At 34.5% G+C, this 24,365-nt stretch overlaps 1 protein-coding gene across 5 annotated transcripts in view; it reads left to right on the top strand.

Annotated features, from left to right (window-relative positions):
- Nucleotides 1-24,365, top strand: part of L1TD1 (LINE1 type transposase domain containing 1) — a 1,087,927-nt gene that overhangs the window by 561,056 nt on the left and 502,506 nt on the right. For all 5 annotated transcript variants that reach the window (XM_089903542.1, XM_089903540.1, XM_089903541.1 and 2 more), the window contains one exon: nucleotides 586-644. The gene's annotated coding sequence lies outside the window, so the exon portion shown is untranslated. The remainder of the gene's footprint in view (nucleotides 1-585; nucleotides 645-24,365) is intronic.

Here is a 24,365-nt window from a genome sequence, read left to right as displayed (position 1 = left end):
AGAGGGCCAACTGTGTGTGGCAGAAGTGTCACATGTAATACTTCATTTTACATTTAACATAAAACAATATTGTATAAACAATGCTATTATTACTCCCCCCTCCAGTTTAGATGTGACAAATCCCAACAAAGTTAAGTAAATTACCCCGAAGTTATATACTTAGTAAGAAGTAAAGACAAGTGCAAACCTACATCATCTGATTTCAGAGACCATTTACTTAAATGCTCTAAGTACAGCCTTCCTTTGTGAGCATAACTAGTAGAGAGCCTGTCACATGTGATGTAAGGCAGTGTGTCCATGAATCACCTGGGGATCTTGTTAAAATGCAAACCCATAGACCACACTTTGATCAGCAAGGATGGGGGTCAGAGCATTGTGATGAGTGTTTAGAAAATAGTGTTGAGGTTCTACTGATGATTTGGGCACTGGCTCACCCTTATAATAACCAGGCTCTAGGACTTCTATTCCTTGCTGGAAAGAAACATGCATTATATGTGGCATCCGTATAGAATATCTGTTGTGTTCTGCATATTGTCCTAGGTACTAGAGATTAAAGTCAAATAATCCATTGTCTCTATCTTCCAGGAGCTTCCTACGCAAAGGACTCTGAATGAAGCTTATAGTTTCCCTTCTGATCAGTGTGGGTGAGTACTATCTCAATGTTGGTGAACTGAAAATTGTCCACTGAATTCGAGGGGGAAGACCACAGCTAATCATGCTCCCACATAGCTATGACAATAGCATATCTAGGTGATGCACGTCCTCCCTCTATTCTCCAGCATGACATATACCCTCCATGATTATAAACATTTCCTTCTTCCACCCAAATGTCCCTAAATTTGCAAAGATACAACCATAAACAGCATTCTTGACATATTGTATATTCCTGATAAATGAAAGTGTTATTATTTTTCACACGTTTAAATTTTTTCCCAACTTATGGAATATATTGATTGAATAAATAAGAATGAAGTTTAACTATGCATATCTGTTACAAACTTCAGATATACTCTGTGAGCTGTTTTAAAACTTGTTATGCTGTTACATATTTGTATTCTGGACTCATGCTGGCTACCAGTTCTTCCCTCTAGCTTACATTAATTAGTCTACCAACAGAGATGAATAAGGCAGCTAGTGAACCAAGACTACTAGCATCAGGTGTAGTAGAATTATAAATCAGTAACTATCAGAGTGAATACAAATTTATAAATTCAAACTGGATTGTAAAACAGCTCAAAAAGACCAATGACAAACAAAAATCTAAATTAAGGTGGTTAAAGTAGTTCAAGTGATTCCTATCTGGTTTTTGTACAAATGAGAATGAAATATTTACATGTCACAGGTAGCTTCATAATGCTGACAGCAAAATCAGTTGTTCTAGCAGGTGCTGGAAAAATCTATGGCATCGTAGGGTGCAAAGCTGATACCAAATTATAAATACAATAATCAAATCTGAAAGTGATCACAGCTTACAGAAATGTATAGCACATGTGAACTGAAGTTCATTATTAATCTTATAGAGGTATTTACTTACTGATTTATTCTTATTTATTTTTTATTCATTCATTCATTCATTCATTTTTGTTCATAAGAAGGTTCAAATCAACATATACAATCACCCTGTAAGGATTTCAAGTAGGGAAACAAAGGTATAGATATTTAGATATATTTAATGAATGACCACACAACTCTTCCTATTCTAATGTCTAGCAGTACATTCTTCACAGACATAGACTGGACTTCCTATCTTAATGGGCTCTCTGTCAGTATTTTCAAAATTAGATAATAAGTAATGACTAAATTAGAGTATCTGTTACTGGCATCTCACTAAACCACTGTTATACTTTCTAATAGATCCTCATAAAAAAATCATTGTTCTAGAGAAGCCTAACACATTTACCTACCTCTCCAGGTTCTTATACACATTTTGTGTATGTGTGCTTGCTTTGTGGCCTCTTGGGCCACAAAGGTCACAGAGTATACACACATACACAAAATTTCCATGACATCTGAAGTTGGCACAAGTTCAAGATAAATAACATCTAACAATGTTAGAAAGCTTGACTTTCATGTGCCCGTCAGGTAATGGAAGGTAGATGTCATTGCAGAGAAAATTTTCATTACAGGAAAAATGCATACTGTTTGACAGACAATTCATTTTATGCTTTTCACACAAAGATTATATCTCAAGAATTATGTTTCAAAGTCATGAAAAATGGGGAATACATTTTATATTTCTGACTGAAAATAAAAATAGTAATTAGGTCACCTTTGAGGAAATGTGATAAAAATATTAATGACTATTAAAACTCTTTAAAAGTACAGGATTTATAATGACAAAATAAATATTGTTTATATGAATTAGTACAGAAATATAGATTAATTTGATGAGTGCAGTTTAAAATTAGAGTGCTTTGGTAAATCATTCAGACATCTGTATGTCAAAAGGATTACTTTATGTGTCTTTATGGTAATTAAATTTCAATTCTTTACAAAGCAAATGATGTAGATCTTATGGAATAAACATCTTCAATCACTATTACCAATGATGGTATATATGCTTCAGAAGAGAGATCTTGTCAGTACAAAGTAAAGTATTTGATTTATACGGCCTAATCACAGGTTATGAGGATTAACTACCCCTCCCCCTTCAAGATTTTAGAAATAATAGATGGAAAATAACTCAAAGTTCCATTTAAAGATAACACAGCTCTACATAACAATACAGAGATCAAATTTTACAATGGAAGAGAAGTTTCTTAAGTGCAATTTCATGAAGGGGACATATTCCAATATTCCAAAAATGTCTTTTTGACCTGATTAAGAATCTCCTTCATTTACTCTGGTGAATACTTCTCAGTAAAATGAGAAAGATTTGATTTTTTAAAAAAATATTAAATAATTTACATGATTAATTGATTTTCACAGTGCTACTTATGGATTTGTGGTTATATACGTAATGTTTATACATATTTTCTTGACTCATTCCAACACCAGTAGAATATTTTACCATCCAGGGTCATTAAAAACTGGGTTAATTTCTAAAAATTAGGATTGCAGGTGTGTTCAGGGGTGTGTGTGTGTGTGTGTGTGTGTGCGCGCGCGTGCACGTGTAGCTGCTCCTCCTGGCCTATCAGCGTCATTCTTCCAGATCAGCTTTCTCTGTGTCTGGTAACATAGAAGATGACAGTTCTTGTAACAAGTGTTTCATAATTTTTCCAGAGAGGGACTAAATCTGTGTCGCAGTTAGTGTTTGAGACATTTTGAGAGGACTTCGTTGTCATGACTTGGTTAACACCCTTTCTGACTGCTGGTCAGTGTTTTGGGATAAGGGCTTATCTTGGCTCAGATCTTCCACCCCTTCCTAAATCAATCAATGTTACTAGCAAGGCAGAGCTATGTTTTAACAGAGTGCCAATAAAGGAATGGTATCCTGGAAGATTGAAATTAAAATAATAATACAAATATATTTTATATAACTTATACATATTATGAGATGAACCTTTATGTAGCATATTTGTTATAAATTTTTCCATAGTCGTCGTCTTTTTATATGGTGATGTTATTATTTTACATTTTATATAGTCTCTATGGTGGTTTTTCTTTGACACTATAATTTTAAAAGACAGCTTTTCCAAGTACAGGAAAAAAAAACATCTAATTTTTTCTCTTCTTTCACTTTTTATATTTAACATTGGGATTAATTTCAAACAAGGTGTGAGATCATGGTCTAACTTTATCATTTTATATTCTCTAATCAATATCTGAACACCATGAATGGACAGTTGTTCTGGTTTTACTGTTACCTTGTTATTCCAGTAAATTGTTATACCTAGGTCTATTTCTGTATTTTCTAGTCTCTTCCATGTATATGTTTATTCTTGTGTCGTTTCAAATTTGTTTAATTTGTAAAAGTTATAGTGATTTTAGATATCTTATAGTTTTATTTTGTAACATTTATTCTTATTATGTGTTCATTTACCAGATAAATTTAGAAACATTTTGTCATGTTCCAAAAATTCTTGTTGAAATTTTATTTGAATTTAAGCGTACATATTTGCAAGTTGACTTACAGCAAATTAGAGTTAATATAATTGAGTTTCCTATCAGTAATGTGATGTGCAAATCCTTTCATTCAAATTTCCTTTTATGATGTTTAGTCAAATTTCATGTTTGGCTCCACTTTTATATCTTATGCCTTTTATTTTCTTGTCTATTTTATTTTCTATATTTCATTTATGTTTTCATTGTTTTTTACATTTTATTTGATTATGTTTTTGTCTTTTTTCTGTCTAGTGATTTGAAACATATATAGCCCATTGCAATTTAAAAATTTTAAAAATACTTAAAAAAATGTACTTTTTTTAGAGCAGTTTTAGGTTCACAGCTAAATTGAGTGGAAAGTACAGAGTTCTCATATATCCCATCTCCACACACATATAACCTCCTGCACCACAATGGGGCATTTGTTACAATGGATGGACCTACATTAACACATTATTATCACCTGAAGTCACAAGGGTTCATTCTTGGTGTTGTACATTCTATGGGTTTTGACAAATGTTTAATGACAAAGGAATATTATTCAGATAGAAATGATCTATCAAGCCATGAAAAGACACAGAAGAAACTTAAATGGATATTACTAAGTGAAAAAAGATAATCTTACAAGGCTACATATTGTATGATTCCAACTATATGACATTTTGGAAGAAGGAATACAATGGAGACAGTAAAAAGTTCAGTGGTTGCCGGGGGTTGGCATGATAAGGAAAGATGAATAGGCAGAATACAGAGGATTTTTAGAGCAGTGAATCTCTGTATGATACACTGGTGGATATATCGCATTACACATTTGTCAAAACCCATTTTAATTTTTAATTGTATTTTTGTTTTAAAAACCACTTGAAATTTTTCTACAATTATTGCCCTCATGAATGTAACTAGTTGGCTGCCAACAGATGTAATTGGACTCAGCTATTGTGTAGCTCCAAGGTGGACTTAGTAGCTATTCTCTCAATAGCGGACAAATCTGATCTCTAACAATAGAATCGCTTCTCAACAGTGAATCAGGGCACAAGGGCCTAATCAGCTCAAACAGGTCTCTCTTCTTTCTCTACAAATGGCTCAGTTTTTAAACACTTTGTGAGGCAGTTGAGGCTGCATTAACACTAGCATCCAAAATATTCTCTTGCTGCTTATTTCATGAAGAATTTCCAAAGACTTAATTGTTCTAATAAAATCATATAATGGTCTGTATGACTGACTTATATAAAACATCAGTTTTCAGCTCAGTCCTTCCTGCCCTGTTCTGTCAAATCTGCAGTACTCATCCCAGAATATTTTAAGGACTATAATTTTTCATGCCAGCTTACCAACACCTCTGTACTAAGCATCTAATAGTTAGGCAGGCATGGAGGAAATTCACTGGGCACTGAGTGTTAAGGTGAAGATTCATCCTAAGGTGTATCAGGGGATTATAACTCGGGTCAGAGATCCCTTAAGAGGATCCCAAAGTATAATCCAGATTTCAATTAGAAGACCCTCTGCCCCTTAACTATTTAGATATACACAATTCACAGTCCAAACCTCTGATTTCAGAGTTTACTTTATCAGGTTTTCCTCTTCTGTTTGATTCTGCAACCACACAGACCATCTGTTTCTGCTGCAAGGCCAACATGGATACAAAATGCTCCTCCTCCATCAGTGGCTGCTTTATCAGGCATAACAATAATTTTGTTATTGTTTCCTGAAAATTTAGGGGTTTCTGGGCAAGAGTCAGGTCTACTCCACATGGCCTTTGGGACAACTTATAAAATTTCCCCTGTTTCTACCCTTGGTCTGGGAGCCTGATTGCACTTTCCCATCATCCTCCCCAGCAACTCATGCTCCTTACATGGTACCTGCCTCCCAATACACAGCTCAGGGGGTGGGTGCTTTCAGGCCTTCCTCCAGCTGCTGCTTTTGTGGGGCAGTAACCCTACCAATGTTGCCTATTTTTCAAAGTCCTTCAAGGAATTATAATGAATTCTTGGGTAAATGTTTTCCATTTCATGTAAGGGCAGTCAACTTTTAAAAACTTTTAATTCTTCTCACTTGTGAGACCAGATATTTCAGTATAGATCCATTTCATAGTCACGAAATCTGCTACAGTGATATTTCTAATTTGGAAGTGCATGTATAATACTAAAACTTTTGCTTCCAGCAACTTAACATATGGTTTTGGTCCCTAAAATCAAGATTGAAGAGCTAATACTTTATTTCTTGGGGTGGAAATCTGTTTATATTAGCCATTGAATTATATGTCACCTAAGGCATACAAGCTTTCATTTGTCACAGTTTTAAAGCACTCATGTCATGAATCATTTTTGTGTTTTTTATGCTTTTATTTAATTATACATTAGAATAATAGTTGATTTAACAAGTAGTTGTCTAATACTTAAAAATATATTGTAAAAGTCAGAATAAAATATATTTCATAGTACATTTTAAGGAAGCATCATTTTGAATCAGATTTCATGGTGTCTGTACAATGTATCCTTTGCCCCATTTCTAGAACAGATTTATATATAGATGGCAGTGTCAGAAGACAAGAGTTATGATTGTACTCTAAAATTTATTTTACTACAAACATAAACCCTAGAAAACTTTTACAATATATTTTCCCAATTGGTTTTCAGTATGAACTGTGCATTTTGATAATACCATGACTATTTTAAAGTCTATAAAGGAGTGAAAATAAAGATTTACATCTCCCAAATGTAGCTTGTCATATAGATCCTCCACGTTTGTAAATGGACCCTGGTATTTAAGAGAATGAATTTTGTCTAAATTATCTTTGTTGTTATCTACATTTTGCATTATATTTTGTCTTTCATTTAGAGATTCTGCTTAGTGAGCACCCATTATATGTCAGGCTTTATTCCAGGTGCTGGGACATAGCAAGACCTAAACAAAGTCTCTGTCCTCATGGAGTTCACTTTCTAGTGGGAAAGGCAGATAATAAACATGAAACAGAGTAAAATAGGGTATATTAGATTGTGTTGGGTATATGAGGAAAAATAAAGCAAGCAAAGAGAAATAGAGGGGTGCTTGGCTTGGATGATGGAGAATTATGCTATTTTATACTGAGTTGTCAAGATTTTGTATACAGTTGTCACCCTGATAGGATGATATTGAGCATAAAATAAATAAGGAAATAAACCAAGTAAATTATCTGGGAAAAGGATATCCCCAAAAGGCCCTGGGGAAGGACCCTGCTTGCCATTTTTAGGACCAGTAAAAGGGGGTCAATGTGGCTGGAGCAGAGTGAGTAGGAGGGGGTGAGAGCACCTAAGATTAGAACCGAGGAGGGGGTGCGTGTGATCAGTAAAGCCTTGGAGTCCATGGTAAGGACACTGGCTTACTCTGAGTGATAGGGAAAGCCAATGGAAAGCTTCTGACCATAGGAGTAATGTCTTTTCTATTACTTAAAATCATCATTCTGACCGTTGTGCAGGGCACAGAGCTAAAGCAGGGAAAACAGAATGGATGTTGCAGTAATCCAAGATGAAAGTGTTAGCACACATACACCCGGGTAGTAACGATGGAAGTGAGGAAGTGGTCAGATTCCAGATTTATTGAAGTATGACTGATATAGTTAGCTGATGGTTTGGGTGTGGCTATGAGAGTGAAAAATAGCCCATTTATCTTTAGACAATTGAAAGAATGAGGTTGCTGTTAACTGATGTGGGGAAGACTGTAAGCAGAGCAAATCTGAAGATGTAAAATCAGAAGCTGGGTTTCAGACATGAAAGATTTGAGATGTCTCTTAGCTTCCAAATGGAGATGTTCAGACAAATTTAGAATCCAGGAGTGAAGTCTGGGGCACAGATACAGTTTTTGAAATCATCAGTATGTGGTTGTTATTTAATGTCATGGATCGGGTTGAGTTCATCTAGACCCTAGAGTGAGTACAGATAGAGAGGATTACTAAGAACTAACTTCTGGGAAACTCCAACATTTAGAAGTGGATTAACCAGCTAAGGATACTGAGTATACACAGCCAGTTAGGTAGATAGAGAATCAAGACAGGGCACTTTCTCAGAAGCCTCATGAGTGAGTGTTTTGAGGAGGTGAAAGTGATCAACTCTAACAAATACTGCTAATGGGTCAAGGAAGATGATGATTGAGAACTGGTCACTAGATTTTGCAAACCAGAGGTCAACAATGACTGCAAAATGAAGTTATTTGGTGCAGTGATTGGAGGAAAATATGATTAGATATTGATGAAGGGAAAATAGAGAGGAATTGGAGATAGTGGGTATAGGCAGTAATTTTGCTATAGAAGGGGACGAAAAAAAATAAGAATTGAGAGTGCACAAGTAGAGATAGTTTTAGTTCAGAAATTTGGATTTGAATGATTAACGGCAAATATTATTATTATTATTATTTTATTATTATTATTATTATTTTTTTTTTTTGCGGTACTCGGGCCTCTCACTGTTGTGGCCTCTCCCGTTGCGAAGCACAGGCTCCGGACGCGCAGGCTCAGCGGCCATGGCTCACGGGCCTAGCTGCTGCGCGGCATGTGGGATCTTCCTGGACAGGGGTACGAACCCGTGTTCCCTGCATCGGCAGGTGGACTCTCAACCACTGTGCCACCAGGGAAGCCCCAAACATTATTTTTAAGTGAGATTTTAAAGTTTCAAAGTAAAGGAACATAAGTTAATATAAAATGTCAGCTCAAGGCAAAATTATAGCCAAAGAGTCTTTAGGTCACACTAACTCTTTGTGTATTTTCAAAGAAGAGTTGAAGAGAGATTATTTCAGATAAAGACGAGTATATACAAGGTAGGAGAAGTATATTCAAGTTCAAGTTATATCATTTCTTTTAGGGGGGCCACGCCGTAGAAGTGGTTTATTGTGTCCAGGGCACCGTTTGCTTCAAATGTAAATAAGAGCAGTGTCAGCTGAGTCAGCTCTAAGTCTCTGTCTGTTAACTTCTTAAATGATCAATGTCATAGCAGAATAAAAGAGGATAGACCAGGATTCAAGTGACTTCTCCTTTTACTGAGAAGGATAGAGAATTGAGGGCAAGGGAATTAGGTGGTGAAAGATTCAAACTGATGCTCCCTGGCAATCTGTGTGTGGAAGGAGGGTAGGCTCTAGCTATTTTGTGGTTTAAATTTGTGTCTATCGATGACAGAGTCAAAGGGGGAAACGTCTAATATGATTGTTCTCTCCTCACTGCAAACAAAAACAACAAAATCACTTGGTGACGTCAACAGCTCTTCTCTCTCGCTTCAGGCAATTGATCACAAATTGCCTATGCCTTCAAAATATAACCAATACTTGTTCCATTTTCATCCATTCCACCAATACAAATATGATCTAAGTCACCATTCCTCTTTACATGAATAATTGCAGTCGTTTCCTGTTTCTACAGGTCCATCAGGATTACTGTCTCAGAATAGGTCCCCAAATCTACCCAAGTCCTACCTAGACCTTCATTTGCCACCACCTGTCTGGTCTGATTCCCCATCGCTCCCTCCTCATTTCCTCTGATCTCCTCCATTCTTAAGTAACAAGCGTTATTGTCCCTAGGGCTCCTATAGTTGCTATTCTGTCTGCCCAAAATGCTCTTCCCATAGATGTCCATTGACTTCCTCACTTCCTGTATGTCTCTCAAATGTTACCTTATCAGAGGCTTTGCCTGACTGTCCTATGTTACATAGCACTGCTTATGTCCTTTGCTCTTCTTATTTTCCATGGTAATTATCACCACACTACCCATTATATGTTTACTTTTTGTTTAGATATTGTGTGCTAGCTAGTATTTACCCAAATGAGTTGAAAACTTATGTTCACACAAAATCCCACACATGAATACTTATAGCAGATTTATTTATAATTGGCAAAAATGGGAAGCAACTAAGATGCCCTTCAGTAGATGAATGGGTAAGCAAACTGTGGCACGTCCATATAATGGAATACTGTTCAGTGATAAGAAGAAATGAGCTATCAAGGCACAAAAAAGATGTGGAAGAACCTTAGCTGCATATTGTTAAGTGAGAGAAGCCAGTGTTATGAGGCCACACACCATATGAAATTCTGGAAAAGGCAAAGCTAGAAACAGTGAATGGATTGGTGGTTGCTCTGAGTTCAGAAAAAGGAAAACAGGAATGAATAGGTGGAACACAGGATTTTTACGGCAGTGAAACTATTCTATATGATACTGTAATAGTGGATACGTAACAATTTACATTTGGCAAAATCCATAAAACTGTACAACACAAAGAATGAATCCATGTAAATTATAGACCTTAGTTAATAATAATGTATCAATATTTATTCATCAATTATAACAAATATTCCACACTAATGAAAGATGTTAATAATAGAGTGGGGGTGGGAGCAATGAGGAGTACTGGAACTTTATAATTTTTGCACAGTTTTTTTGGTAAACCTAAAACTTTTAAATATAAACTAATTAATAAAAATGCATTCATATTTTCATCAATATAATCATATTATATTTATCACTAGCATATATAAAGTTACAATCTAGAATGAAAAGGAACAATACTATAACAAACAAACATGAGAGGTAGTGGAGGGCAATGGAATTTGAGTGGATATCTGTGTGTTCAAATTTCCTCATGTTTCATTGTGGGAACTCAGTAGATACAGTATCAAGTTGATAGATCAAGATATATAAAGATTTTGGAGATTAATCCTTTGTCAGTTGCTTCATTTGCAAATATTTTCTCCAATTCTGAGGGTTGTCTTTTCGTCTTGTTTATGGTTTCCTTTGCTGTGCAAAAGCTTTTAAGTTTCATTAGGTCCCATTTGTTTATTTTTATTTCCATTACTCTAGGAGGTGGGTCAAAAAGGATCTTGCTGTGATTTATGTCATAGAGTGTTCTGCCTATGTTTTCCTCTAAGAGTTTGATAGTTTCTGGCCTTACATTTAGGTCTTTAATCCATTTTGAGTTTATTTTTGTGTATGGTGTTAGGGATATAGATTGCCAACAAACACATGAAAGGATGCTCAACATCACTAATCATTAGAGAAATGCAGATCAAAACTATGAGGTATCACCTCACACCAGTCAGAATGGTCATCATCAAAAAATCTAGAAACAATAAATACTGGAGAGGGTGTAGAGAAAAGGGAACACTCTTGCACTGTTGATGGGAAAGTAAATTGATACAGCCACTATGGAGAACAGTATGGAGGTTCCTTAAAAAGCTAAAAATAGAACTACCATATGACCCAGCAATACCACTACTGGGCATATACCCTGAGAAAACCATAAGTCAGAAAAGAGTCATGTACCACACTATTCATTGCAGCTCTATTTACAATAGCCAGGACATGGAAGCAACCTAAGTGTCCATCGACAGACGAATGGGTAAAGAAGATGTGGCACATATATACAATGGAATATTACTCAGCCATAAAAAGAAACAAAACTGAGTTATTTGTAGTGAGGTGGATGGACCTAGAGTCTGTCATACAGAATGAAGTAAGTCAGAAAGAGAAAAACAAATACCATATGCTAACATATATATATGGAATCTAAAAAAAAAAAAGGTTCTCATGAACCTAGGGGCAGGACAGGAATAAAGACACAGACGTAGAGAATGGTCTTGAGGACACGGGGAGGGGGAAGGGTAAGCTGGGACCAAGTGAGAGAGAGTGGCATTGACATATATACGCTATCAAATGTAAAATAGATGGTGGGAAGCAGCCGCATAGCACAGGGAGATCAGCTCGGTGCTTTGTGAACACCTAGAGGCGTGGGATAGGGAGGGTGGGAGGGAGACGCAAGAGGGAGAGGATATGGAGATATATGTATATGTATAGCTGATTCACTTTGTTATCCAGCAGAAACTAACACAACATTGTAAAGCAATTATACTCCAATAAAGATGTTAAAAAAAAAGGATATATAAAGATTTAATTTCATTATATAGTCATTAGGATAAAAATTAAATACAAGCTGCACTTATCAGAAAGAAAACACAAGCAATGAAGTTACAAACAACATAGTGAAATACTTTTAATCAAAGAAAACATTGATAATAAGAACAATGTAAAGTAAGATGGTGGGACTATGAATAAATATGTCATAGCAATATCAATACCTCTAATCAGTGTTAAAGCCACTATCATGTTTAATATTACATAAGCATTTCTGTTAAATCAGTAACAAGAGAAAGAACTATTTTGATGAATATTATAAATTCTCTAAATTCTAGAAAAATAAATGACATTTACAGCTTAAAAATGCAAAGGATTAAAAAATCCTTTCTTCTTTTCTGTTACATCCAAGTGGTATTCTCCTTCGTTGGCCCAATTCTACCTCCTCTTAAATCTATCTTCTTAAATTATTTTCTCACTTGTTTCTTCATCTTTTCTATGGATTTTCTGTAGCAGCATTTAAACATGCTCAAGGCCTTCGCATTCCCCCACACAAAAAACAAACAAAAATCAAAACCTTTACTGACGGCAGGTCTCCTGTCACGTACTGTACTATCTCTGTTAGGCTGCTAGGAAGAATTATTTTTTCACTCTTCACATCACTGCTGTTTTTTGTTTTGTTTTATTTTTTTAATTCGCTCCTCAGCTCAGGACAGTCTGACTTCCATTCATTATTCTAGTGAAAATCTGCTCGTCACACTCACAACATCTTACATAATACCTTAATCCAATAGATACTTTGCATCCCTCTTTTGGTCACTCAGCGACAGTGGGCTGGCTTTACTCCTTGAAGCTTTCTCTTTTGTAGTTCCCTAGGAAGCTCTCCCAGTTTTCTTTTCCCAAACACTTTCTGTTAAGTTTCTCTTCAGGCTCCTGTTCTTCTGCATAGCTAAGAACAGTGGACTGGAAATGGAAGAAAATGAATGGGGACCAATCAGGAGATAGGAGGAGGCTTGAATACTTAGGGAGAGGAAGGTGGCAAGGCTTACTTTCTGGTTTCTGGCTTATCCAACTGAGTGGTTGGTAGTAGCATTTACAGACATCACTTGAGGATGAGTAAGATTGAGAATGAGAATTATGACTTTCTTTGGGGCATGTTGAACTTTAAGGCGTCAGTCGTTCTCATGATCTCACTCATAACTCCTCCACCTTCAAAAGCTACATTCAGCAAATTCACTGTTTCCTTCGAATTTCACTTCATTCACATTGTAAATTCTTTAGTTCATGTCACCATTGTCTTTTCTGTGTTATACAACAACGTCATAATTAATTTTCTACTTTTATCTTGTCCAATTCTTGTTTCCCATTGTAGCCAGAACCGTCTTTGATAAACATAAATTTGTTGTTACTCCTTTGTAATCGTTCAAAAACTTCTTACTCTCACAGTGTTAAAATTCTTTCATGATTTGGGTTCTTCTTGCTCTTCAGCCTCATTTCTAATCAAGTTGCATCTCTGTCCTTTCTGCTCAGTTCTGTGGCACATTGTGTTTCTGTCAGTTCCTCAAATGTGCCAAATTCTGGGCCTTTTCACCTTCCTTCTTTCTGCTTAGAACATACTTTTTTCGTATATTTTACCTGACTACCATCTTATTACTTTTCATGTTTTTGCTTAACAATTTCTTCCTAAAGAGAGAATTTTCAGATTCCATGAGGCTCATTTAAATGCTTTTCCTATGTGATTCCTTTATTTAACTTATTGTATAACTTATTTTAATATTGTGATTAAATATTTAATTGCTTATACAACATATTTTTCCTTGACTACATGTTTTTTAAAAGAGATGACTATTTCTTGGTCATATCTGTATTCCCTTTGAGTAGCATCATGATCAGGTCATAGTATTGTAACTGGATGAAAAAATATTTATTGAGTAAATAAATAAAAGTCCCCATAATAAAACATAGATCATGAAAGTATGATTTGCCATTATACCAATGTACCATTTTATTAATAGTATAAATGATTGTAATAAATCTTATTGTTATCACTGATAGAATTGTATAATATTTACTCCAAGAAATTTGTATTATATCAAAACTATTTGAATATTATTCAGTGAAGTTTTAAAAGCCATCCAATGCAGTGCCCTCCCTTACATTCATATCATTTGGCCTTATTGATATGGAGAATCTAATATGAATCAAATACATATTTATAAAACTATTTTAGCTATATAATTTTATTCTTAAAATATTTAACTTATCTGAGTATGTATAGTTTCGTGATTTGTTAGGAAAAAGTTTACTCAGTTTTTATTAAACAAAGTCAGCCATTGAAGGCACCTTCATTTCAATATTAATTTAAAAAATAGGATCGGTTTTATTTTTAAATAGTTGATATATAGCCAGCAGCATTTGGGGAGTTTTGGTGACATTTATCTGAATGCCTCTAAGTGACCTGGGGGTCATTTGGACAGACTTTGGATAGACAGAACATTCCAGGTAACTAATTTCCTCACCTTATACAAGAAAGTAAGAGTTGAAGAATGAAAATGTGCTCTATCACCACGTGGGAAAGTACATGACTTTTCCCGGAGGCAAAAGCCTGCATAAGGTTCTTTTCAGCAAAGGGCAAGGATGGCTTCAGTGGAGTCATCTTCTAAAAGGCCAGGAGATAGCTACTCATTTTCCCCTACTGCCTTGATATAGTTACTCTGTATTTGAAAAGGTGAAACAGAAGTTGACATGTTTATGTGAGGGCCATGCCAAAGTGCTTCTGGCCTTTTTGCGCTCCTGCTTTACTGCCTTACTGAGCCATTTTCTCTAGTGCTTGGTCAACACATCTGTTACTCACTCTGTCTCAGAGACATCTAAATGAACTAGGACTCTTTTTTTGTTTAATTTTTATATTTTATTTTATTTTTTCCAGCTTATTGAGGTATAATTAATAAATAAAAATTGTTTATATTTAAGGTGGACAATTTTCTGATATACATATACATGGTGAAAGAAGTGTCACAATCAAGCTACTCAACGTATTCATCACTTCACGTTGTGATGATTGTGTGTGGATATGTGTGTGTCGTAAGAACGCGTAAGATGAGAACTGGGCCTCTTTACCACTCTAAGTCTCCGAGTGCTTTTGTTTGTTCCTTAGCCCTCCAGATAGGAAGGGTGAGGATTATGTGCATTTGATCAGTGCTTCAAACTTGGTTTATGAAAGAAAACATTGGTTTATTGGTTCTCATCACCAGAGGATATATTGTGCCTCTCACTAAGAAGAGAAGAATCTGAGAGCTCCTTTTTAAAGGCCCATCATACTTAGTCTTCTGTACTTCAAGAACTTGTTTTATAATGTGATTTTTTTCTGCTTTGGAGAAGTCTTGAAAACAAAAACTGGATGTTTGGGAAAAGCATAGGCTGAAGAATGAGGCAGTAAACATAGGTAAATCTGCTAGCTCCTTTAGTAAAGAAATCTATAATGTAAGCTCAGGATGGGCAGGATTTTCTCTTTTAACTGCTATAGCTGCAGCACCTAGAGCATGGTTCAGCATACGGTAGCTACTCGATAAATACTTTTGGAATGAATGAATAAAACCAAACCCAGACCCTCTTTGGCTGACTGACAATGGGGAAAACATTTCTACTCAGAGATATAAAGGGGGGCCAACCCGAATCTCCTCCTCTGACACTCCTCCTTTCATTTGATGAAGAAAGAAGTGTGTGGGTGTACTGGTGGAGGGTGACAGTGTGACAGTGCACAGCTGTCTGCATTGAGGCTGCACCATCCAGACCTCATGCGCCCAGCTGCTTTGGGGTTTTCACCTTGCTTCTGGCAATGAGTGTGACTTTGCATGGATAACTGAGAGATATATGTAATTATTTTAAATCCCATTATTCAGTTTGTATTTTGTTTTTCTCTTATTCCCTCTAGGCAAGAGAAATCATAGTCCTCCCCCCAAAATTGCATGTAAGGATTGCTGTTTAGGATCTGGCCTTTCCGTATGGAATAGCATATAGTATTTGACACTATTTGTACCCAGAGCAGTTCTACTCCTTCTGGAAGAAAATTATTGCTAGGTTTCAGACATGCATCATTCTGATCTAATGTGAAATCATTTGAGACACTGTGACAGGTCTAGCACCAAGAGATGGTAATGTAGAAACAGTTTCTAAATTGTCACTTAAAACAGTAACAGATGCTGAGCAAGGAATAAAGTCAGAGTCTTGCTTTCGAGACTATTCTAATTGCTCTCTTATCTTTTGAACATATAGGAGTGTGCATCTTATGTTTAGGGAGTTACGAGTTTCAGAAATAAGTCATTAACTTAAGGAACTCACAAAAGGTTACAAATGTGAAAGTGGATGTTTCCTGAATTCCATATATAATTGCTAATAAAATTCATGATGGTAATACTGAGTTAAACACAACTTACTTCCAAATGGTTATAAGCTTATGGTGGATGATGCTGTAGTCCAGCCAAAGAAACACAGAATTCATAATTGTAGATCAAGGACTTACATTAATACTTTTATGTATGTACACACATATAAATTTTACAAAGTACAAATAATAAAAAATAGTGCTTTAGGATGTATCCATTTAATCTGTACATTTATAAAATTTTTATTTCTGTGACCTGAAAATGGAAAGTTTCCAACTTAACATGATCCCAAATGTGAGAAACAGAGCAGATGCATATAATTCATGCTAGAATGATGAAACTGGCTGCACCTTGAGTATGCATCGGTTTAATTTACAGTCTGTTCAACCACCCTAGTAGTGCAAGCAAATAGTGAATTTTTTTTAACCACTGAACTGACAATTTAAGTAATGTAAATATTTATAGCTCTCTTCTAACCCCAAACCTGGCAAAGTTTGTGCAAATCTGATTGCGCATTGTTAAAAAAAAATGGGAGAGAGAAAGAGAGAGAATTTAAAATAACAGCATATTCAGAATAGGAAACTGGATTCTTGTCTTTGAAAAATTTCAAATAATGCTTAGCTGAATGTTATAAGTGATTTGTCTGCTTTATAATTTTTAAATGTTAATTTATATATACAATATTAATTATGTGTCAATTTTAGTATGAAAGTCTTTATTTTAGAAATTGATTTTCCTTGTTAAGAACTTAGTATTTAGTAAGAAATTTAGGCTTCTAGTAAATTGAGATTGTAATAACTGTGATGTAGTAATAAAGGTTGTATTTTATTTGTATAGTATAATTTTTAATATCTGAAGAGCCATCACATATAAACCTCATTTATTCAGCACTATAACATTTTAATGTAGGAAGAGCAAGTATTCATATTTTTAACAAAATAAAGTTTGACATATATCCAATCTTACTATTAACAAAGAAGTGCTATCTGATCAGATTAAGGAAAAAAAATAGTATCTATGGAGCAGGTACTATGTGCTCTACCTTTCACAATAGTGCTCTGATAATGGGATAATTATCCCCATTAAGATTTTACCTGGTTGAGTGATAGAACTAGAAGTTAAATAAAGATGTTTATATCTGACTTTTGCTGATTTTCATTCTACCAAACATTTTTGCTTCTTCCTGTTAAAGTTGTCATGTATGTATGAACTTGAGTTATAATTTAGATACACTTGCCATGCAGAGGAGTGGACAACTGAGCTGTTTTTAGAGTCCTAAGAATTGGGCTGGAGTATGTGAACTGTTGTCCTGAACACCCTGAAAAAGCTTATCTTAAGATAGGAGAAAAAATTTGGAGGTGGTCTTTTTGACCCTTTTGGAAATTTTGATTCTCACATTTCAAACCACTAACATTTCAACATTCTTAATTTCCAAATAAGTTTTTTTTTTTTAATTCCTGACTTATCCCGTTTCTAATTCTCACTCCTTCATTGATCTTAGAATTCTGAATCTTACCACATCCTTCACTCAGGGATGGAAGTGGTGCGTGGATTCTGGCATGAATCAGCATGGTTTTAGTCTCTGTGTGATGCATATAGTTGCAGTGGGTGCACATTTCATAGCTCACAAACTTCTGTGTAGGAAAAAAAAATGCAAGTTTGTTTTTCTGTAACAATTTGATTTATAATATGAACTGCTATTCCATTCTGGTGGCTAAAATGTTAATCTCATGTACTTCTGGGTAAACCCAGTCAATTCTACTTTCTCCCTGGGATTCCATTTAAGTTTTGGAGAGCTTTATTAGAAATGTCAATGTTTGGAGAAGTGAAGCCTGCTTGATTCAGCTGTCAGCTCCTCATACTGGGACAGGATAAGGTACACATTCTTCTTGTCTGATCCTTGGCTTCTTTCATTATCCAGTCTGGCATATTCCACCAGATACTGAGTTCAGTAACTCTCACAATACAACCCACATGAGGGATGCAAGAACTTTGTCTAACCCTATCAATTTATAACTTTTCCTCAGTACAGAGGATCTTTATTTCCTTTGGGGCAGAAAAGTGACTTTCACTTTGTCATACGTTCTTCCTAATCTATTATTTATAAATGAACTTTGATCCTTGGGTCCTTCCTTGTTCTAGTATTTGGTTTTCAAAGAGGCTGCAAAAACCTTGTCTCCCTTATAAAATGTCTTTTTTTTTTAATCTTTTTAAAATTTCATTTTATTTTTTTTTGAATTTTATTTTTTTTATACAGCAGGTTATTAGCTATCTATTTTATACATATTAATGTATACATGTCAATCCCAATCTCCCAATTCATTCCCCACCCCCACTTTCCCCCCTTGGTGTCCATACGTTTGTTCTCTACATCTGTGTCTCTATTTCTGCGTTGCACACCTGTTCATCTGTACCATTTTTCTAGATTCCACATACATGTGTTAATATATGATATTTGTTTTTCTCTTTCTCACTTCACTCTGTATGACAATCTCTAGGTCCATCCACATCTCTAAAATGACCCAATTTCGTTCCTTTTTATGGCTGAGTATAAAATGTTTTTACAATGTACAATTTTACAATGAGTTTTGAAAGCTTATTTGGAGAAAAAGCCAAGAATAGCCTTGCTATAATCCCCCTTCTCTGAGGTAAATAATAACTGTTACATACAGGTAACAGGTGTAAAGGGTAAAAAAATGAATTATTTAGAGGAAAATAGATGGGTTAAAACATTGCATTGCTCTGTTTATTAAATAAAGGACATTCTAAAAGAGAAATGGTTTGTTTTAAGTTATAACATTTATCCTCATGGGATGAATCAAAGTGACTGTGTTAGAGCATGTTTTTAAAAGGATTATAATTGGAGAAATCAACACTTCTCTCACAACAATTGATAGAATACCTAGACAATAAATCAGCAGTATAGAAGACTTTCTTCAACCAACAGGACATAATCAACATTTAGAACACATTACCCCACAATGACGCAGTGCACTTCCTTTCAAGTGCCCAAATGTGGTAAACCAAAATAGACCATCTTGTTGGCCATAAAACAAACATCAACACGTTTTTAAAAAATTGAAATCATGCATAGTATGTTCTCTGACCACAAGTGAATAAAACTAGAAATCAATAAAAGAAAGATAACAGGAAACTTTTCAAACACTTGAAATCTAAACAACAAATTTGTGAATAATTCATAAATCAAAGAGAATATCACTAGGGAAGAAAAAATTATTGAACTAATTAATAAAAGTAAAACGTTCTAAAGTTTGGGGGCACAACTTAAAGCAGTGCTGAGGGGAAAACTTATAGCATTAAGTGAACACATTAGAAAAGGGAAAAGTCTCAAATCAATAATCTAAGCCTCCAACTCAAAAACTAAGAAACAAAGAGCAAAATACACCCAAAACAAGCAGAAAGAAGGAAATAATAAATAAGAACTGAAATCTATGAAATTGTAAACAACAAAATTATACAGAATCAATAAAACCAAAGGTTGATTCTTTTTGTTTTTAATTTATTTATTTTTGGCTGTGCTGGGTCTTCGTTGCTGCACGTGGGCTTTCTCTAGTTGTGGTGAGTTGGGGCTACTCTTTGTTGTGGTGCGTGGTGGCTTCTCTTGTTGCGGAGCACGGGGTCTAGGTGTGCAGGCTCAGTAGTTGTGGCTGATGGGCTTAGTTGCTCCGCGGCATGTGGGATCTTCCCAGACCAGGGCTCAAACCCGTGTCCTCTGCCTTGGCAGGTGGATTCTTAATGACTGCACCACCAGGGAAGTCCCCAAAAGTTGATTCTTTGAAGAGATAATAAAACTGTCAAACTTCTGGTGGAACTGAAGAAAGTATTAAGCAATAAATAAATTAAGGAATATTCCATGTTAATGGATTGAAAGTCTCAACAATGAAAGATGTGACATTCCTATCAAATCCTTGAAAGATTTTTTTTGTAGATATAAACAATATTATTCTAAAATTTATATGGGAAAACAAAAGAACTAGAGTAGCAATTCTGCAAAAGCAAAGGGTAAAGCAATAGGAATCAGTCTATCCAGTTTAAAGACTTATAGTAATCAAGGTTGGATGATTCTGGTGGGAGGATAGACACATAGATCAACAGAATAGAGAACCCTTTAAGAGACTCATAAAAATAAGCCTTACTGATTTTCACAAAGGCACAAAAGCAATTCAATTGAGGAAATATAGTCTTTTCAAGATAGATGCACCCCGATGTTCATAGCAGCACTACTTACAATAGCCAAGACATGGAAACAGCCTAAATGGCCATCTACAGATGAATGGATAAAGAAGGTGTGGTATCCGTATACAATGGAATATTACTTGGTTATGAAAAAAATGAAATAATGCCACTTGCAGCAACATGGAGGGACCTAGAGATTATCATGCTAAGTGAAGTAAGTCAGACAAAGGCAAATATCATATGATATCACTTATATGTGGAATTAAAATGATATGAACTTATTTACAAAACAGAAATAGACTCACAAACATAGAAAACAAATATGTAGTTACCAACGAGGAAAATGGGGGGGGGAGGGATACATTGGGAATTTGGAATTAACAGATACGCACTACTATATATAAAATAAACAACAAGGACCTACTGTATAGCACAGGGAACTATATTAAATATCTTTTAGTAACCTATAATGGAAAAGAATCTAAAGAAGAAACATATATATGTATATATATGACTGAATCACTTTGCTGTAGACCTGAAACATTGTAAATCAACTGTACTTCCATTAAAAAAAAAGAAAATAAAAAAATTTGTTTCTTGGAAATCATGAATAAATACTTCACATGTTAAACTTTAAAAAAAAAAGAGAAAAAGAAATATAGTCTTAACAATAAAAAGTGCTAGGACAATTGGATATCCATAGGCAAAAAAAAATAGAAAAAAAACAAAACTTCACTCCTTATACATAAATTAACTCAAAGTTGATTATAGATTGCAACGTAAAGTATAAAACTATGAAATTTTTAAAAGGTAATGTAAGAGAAAACCTTTGGAACTTAGGGTTTGGTGAAGAATTCATAGACATGATGAGAAAAAAATTGCTTAATGTCAAAATTAAAAACTTGTTTTTTGAAAGACCTTGTTAGTGGGATGAAAAGACAAGCTACAGACTGTGATAAAATGTTTATGAGCCATGTATATTACAAAGTACTCATATTTAGAATTACCTAGGACTCACAAAATTCAACACTAAGTTAAACAATCCGATTAGATGTAAAAGAACATGTTGTTAAAGAAAATATATGGGTAACATACATGCACTTGAAAATGTATTCAACATTGCTAGCCATTAGGGACATGCAAATTAAAACCACTATGAAATATTTGTATATATCTGTTAGAACAGAGAAAATTAAAAATAGTGCAAATGACATGCCACTGTTTTTTAAGGCTCATTTATCATAAAGGTGTAAGACCAAGCCACAGTATAGAGAATTTATAATTGAGAAGATATTCTGAGTATACAGAAATATAACCAGTATTATTATATCTGAATTCCTTTATTGTAACTTTATAGAGAAAGAACAATGTGCTGCTGAATCAAACGAATATCCTATAATGCAATTTGAGTATAATAAATACCAAATGATTATACATATTTGTATACATGAATCAGCTCAATAGACAGTTGATTCATTGATAGAGTGCCTATTTTTTCCTAGGATTATTTCCTGAAATATCTTTTCACTAGGTAAAGGTACTACTTTGGTTATAGCCTTGGTTTTTTTTGAAAGTCAAAAGAAAGACTAATATGTATTCACCAGAAAAAAAGTTTTAATTAATAAGGTTATTTAAAGGATTATTTTAAACAATGTTTTTCATAATACATATTAGATTTTGGATCAATTAAAGCAAAATTTTAAAAATATTATTTAGGAAAGTAATGGAGTTTTTAATTCTTGAATGTTTTCATTAATATTTTTTCTAATCATAAGTTCTTGACCAGTTATGTTTTGCCGTAAATGCTAAACTTGATGTCTTTATTTTTATACGGTTTCAAAACAGAAAATGTGAGAGTGAATAATTTTGTCGAGTTATCCTTTTTGTATTTACATGTGTATATATGTTTTTTTTGCTTGTTTAGAAAAAGCTATTTATGTATATATCTTTATTTTTTATACAATTTTAAAGGTTACACTCCATTTATAGTTATTACAACATATTGACTGTATTCCCCAACATATCTTTGTAGCCGATCGCCCCACCCGTATATTGCCCCTCACCCACCTCTCCCCACTGGTAACCACTGGTTTGTTCTCTATATGTGTGAGTCTGCTTCTTTTTTTGTTATATGCACTAGTTTGTTGTAGTTTTTATATTCCACATATAAGTGATATCATACAGTATTTGTCTTTCTCTGACTTATTTCACTTAGCATAATACCCTCCAAGTCCATCCATGTTGCTGCAAATGGCAAAATTTCATTCTTCTTTATGGCTGAGTAGTATTCCATTGTAAATATATACCACATCTTCTTTATCCATTCCTCTGCTTTTAGGTTGCTTCCATATCTTGGTAATTGTAAATAATGCTGCTATGAACATTGGGTGCATGTATCTTTTTGACTTAGTGGGATTTTTTTTTTTTTTCAGATATATGCCCAGGAGTAGAATTGCTGGGTCATATGGAGTTCTATTATTAGTTTTTTGAGAAACCTCCATACTGTTTTTCACAGTGGCTGCATCAATTTATATTCCCACCAATAGTGCTGAAGGGTTCCCTTTTCTCCACATCCTCACCAACATTTGCTATTTGTGTTCTTTCTGATGATAGCCATTCTGACAGGTGTAAGGTGACAGCTTATGGTGGTTTTGATTTGCATTACCCTGATGATTAGTGATGCTGACCATCTTTTCATGTGCTTGTTGGCCATCTGCATTTTGTCTTTGGAAAAAAGACCAAAAAAATGTTCTTAGATTGGAAGAATTAATATTGTTAAAGTGACCATAATGCCACAGGCAATCTAGAGATTCAGTGCAATCCCTATCAAAATGCCAGTGGCATTTTTGACAGAACTAGGACAAATAATTTTAAAGTTTGTATGGAAATATGAAAGACTCCAAGTATTCAAAACAATCTTGAGAAAGAAGAAACAATCTTGAGAAAGAGAACAGAGCTGGAGGAATCACGCTCCCTGACTTCAGACTATACTACAAAGCTATAGTAATCTATGGTAATCAAAACAGTATAGTACTGTTATTAAAAAAAATACCCTTAGATCAATGGAACAGGATAGAGAGCCCAGAAATAAACACATGTACTTACAATTAGTTAATCTATGATGAAGGAGGCAAAGAATATACAGTAGAGAAAAGACAGTCTCCTCAATAAGTGGTGCTGGGAAAACTGGACAGCTACATGTAAAAGAATGAACTTAGAACTTCTCTAACACAATATACAAAAATAAACTCAAAATGGGTTAAAGACCTAAATTTAAGACCAGTTACTATAAAACTCCTAGAAGAAAACATAGGCCGAATACTCTGATATAAATAGCAGCAAAATTTTTGGGGTTCGTCTCCTAAAGTAAAGGAAATAAAAGCAAAAATAAACTAATGGGACCTAATTAAACTCAAAAACTTCTGCACGACAAAGGAAACCATCAACAAAATGAAAAGACAACCTACTGAATGGAAGAAAATGTTTACAAAATGATTTGACTGATAAGGGATTAATACCCAACATATACAAACAGCTCATACAACAACATCAAAAAATCAAGCAAGCTAATTAAAAGATGGGCAGAAGAACTGAATAGACATTTATCCAAAGAGGAAATGCAGATGGCCTACACATGTATATATATTTTTTAAAGTTTACATGGGTCAGTAATAGCAATTCAGTATAAATACAGGAGAGAATTAAAGCCAGTAGTTAAAAGTACTTTGCATAAACAAAACCAGAAAAAGAACATACACGTGATAATAGTAACCCATTAACAAAGAAAAACGGGATTTTTTTCATTGATAAACTTTATATGGATATAATATGGTGTGTCATTTAGTAACGTAAGTTTTCATGCTGATGAGAGGGCA

The sequence above is a fragment of the Delphinapterus leucas genome, chromosome 21 (genome assembly GCF_059928025.1).
Source record: "Delphinapterus leucas isolate spDelLeu-1000000601 "Yukka" chromosome 21, BTC_Dleu_Yukka2, whole genome shotgun sequence".
Lineage (NCBI taxonomy): Eukaryota > Metazoa > Chordata > Mammalia > Artiodactyla > Monodontidae > Delphinapterus > Delphinapterus leucas.
Note: the sequence above shows the minus strand (reverse complement) of the source record. Positions and strands in the feature narration are given on the sequence as shown.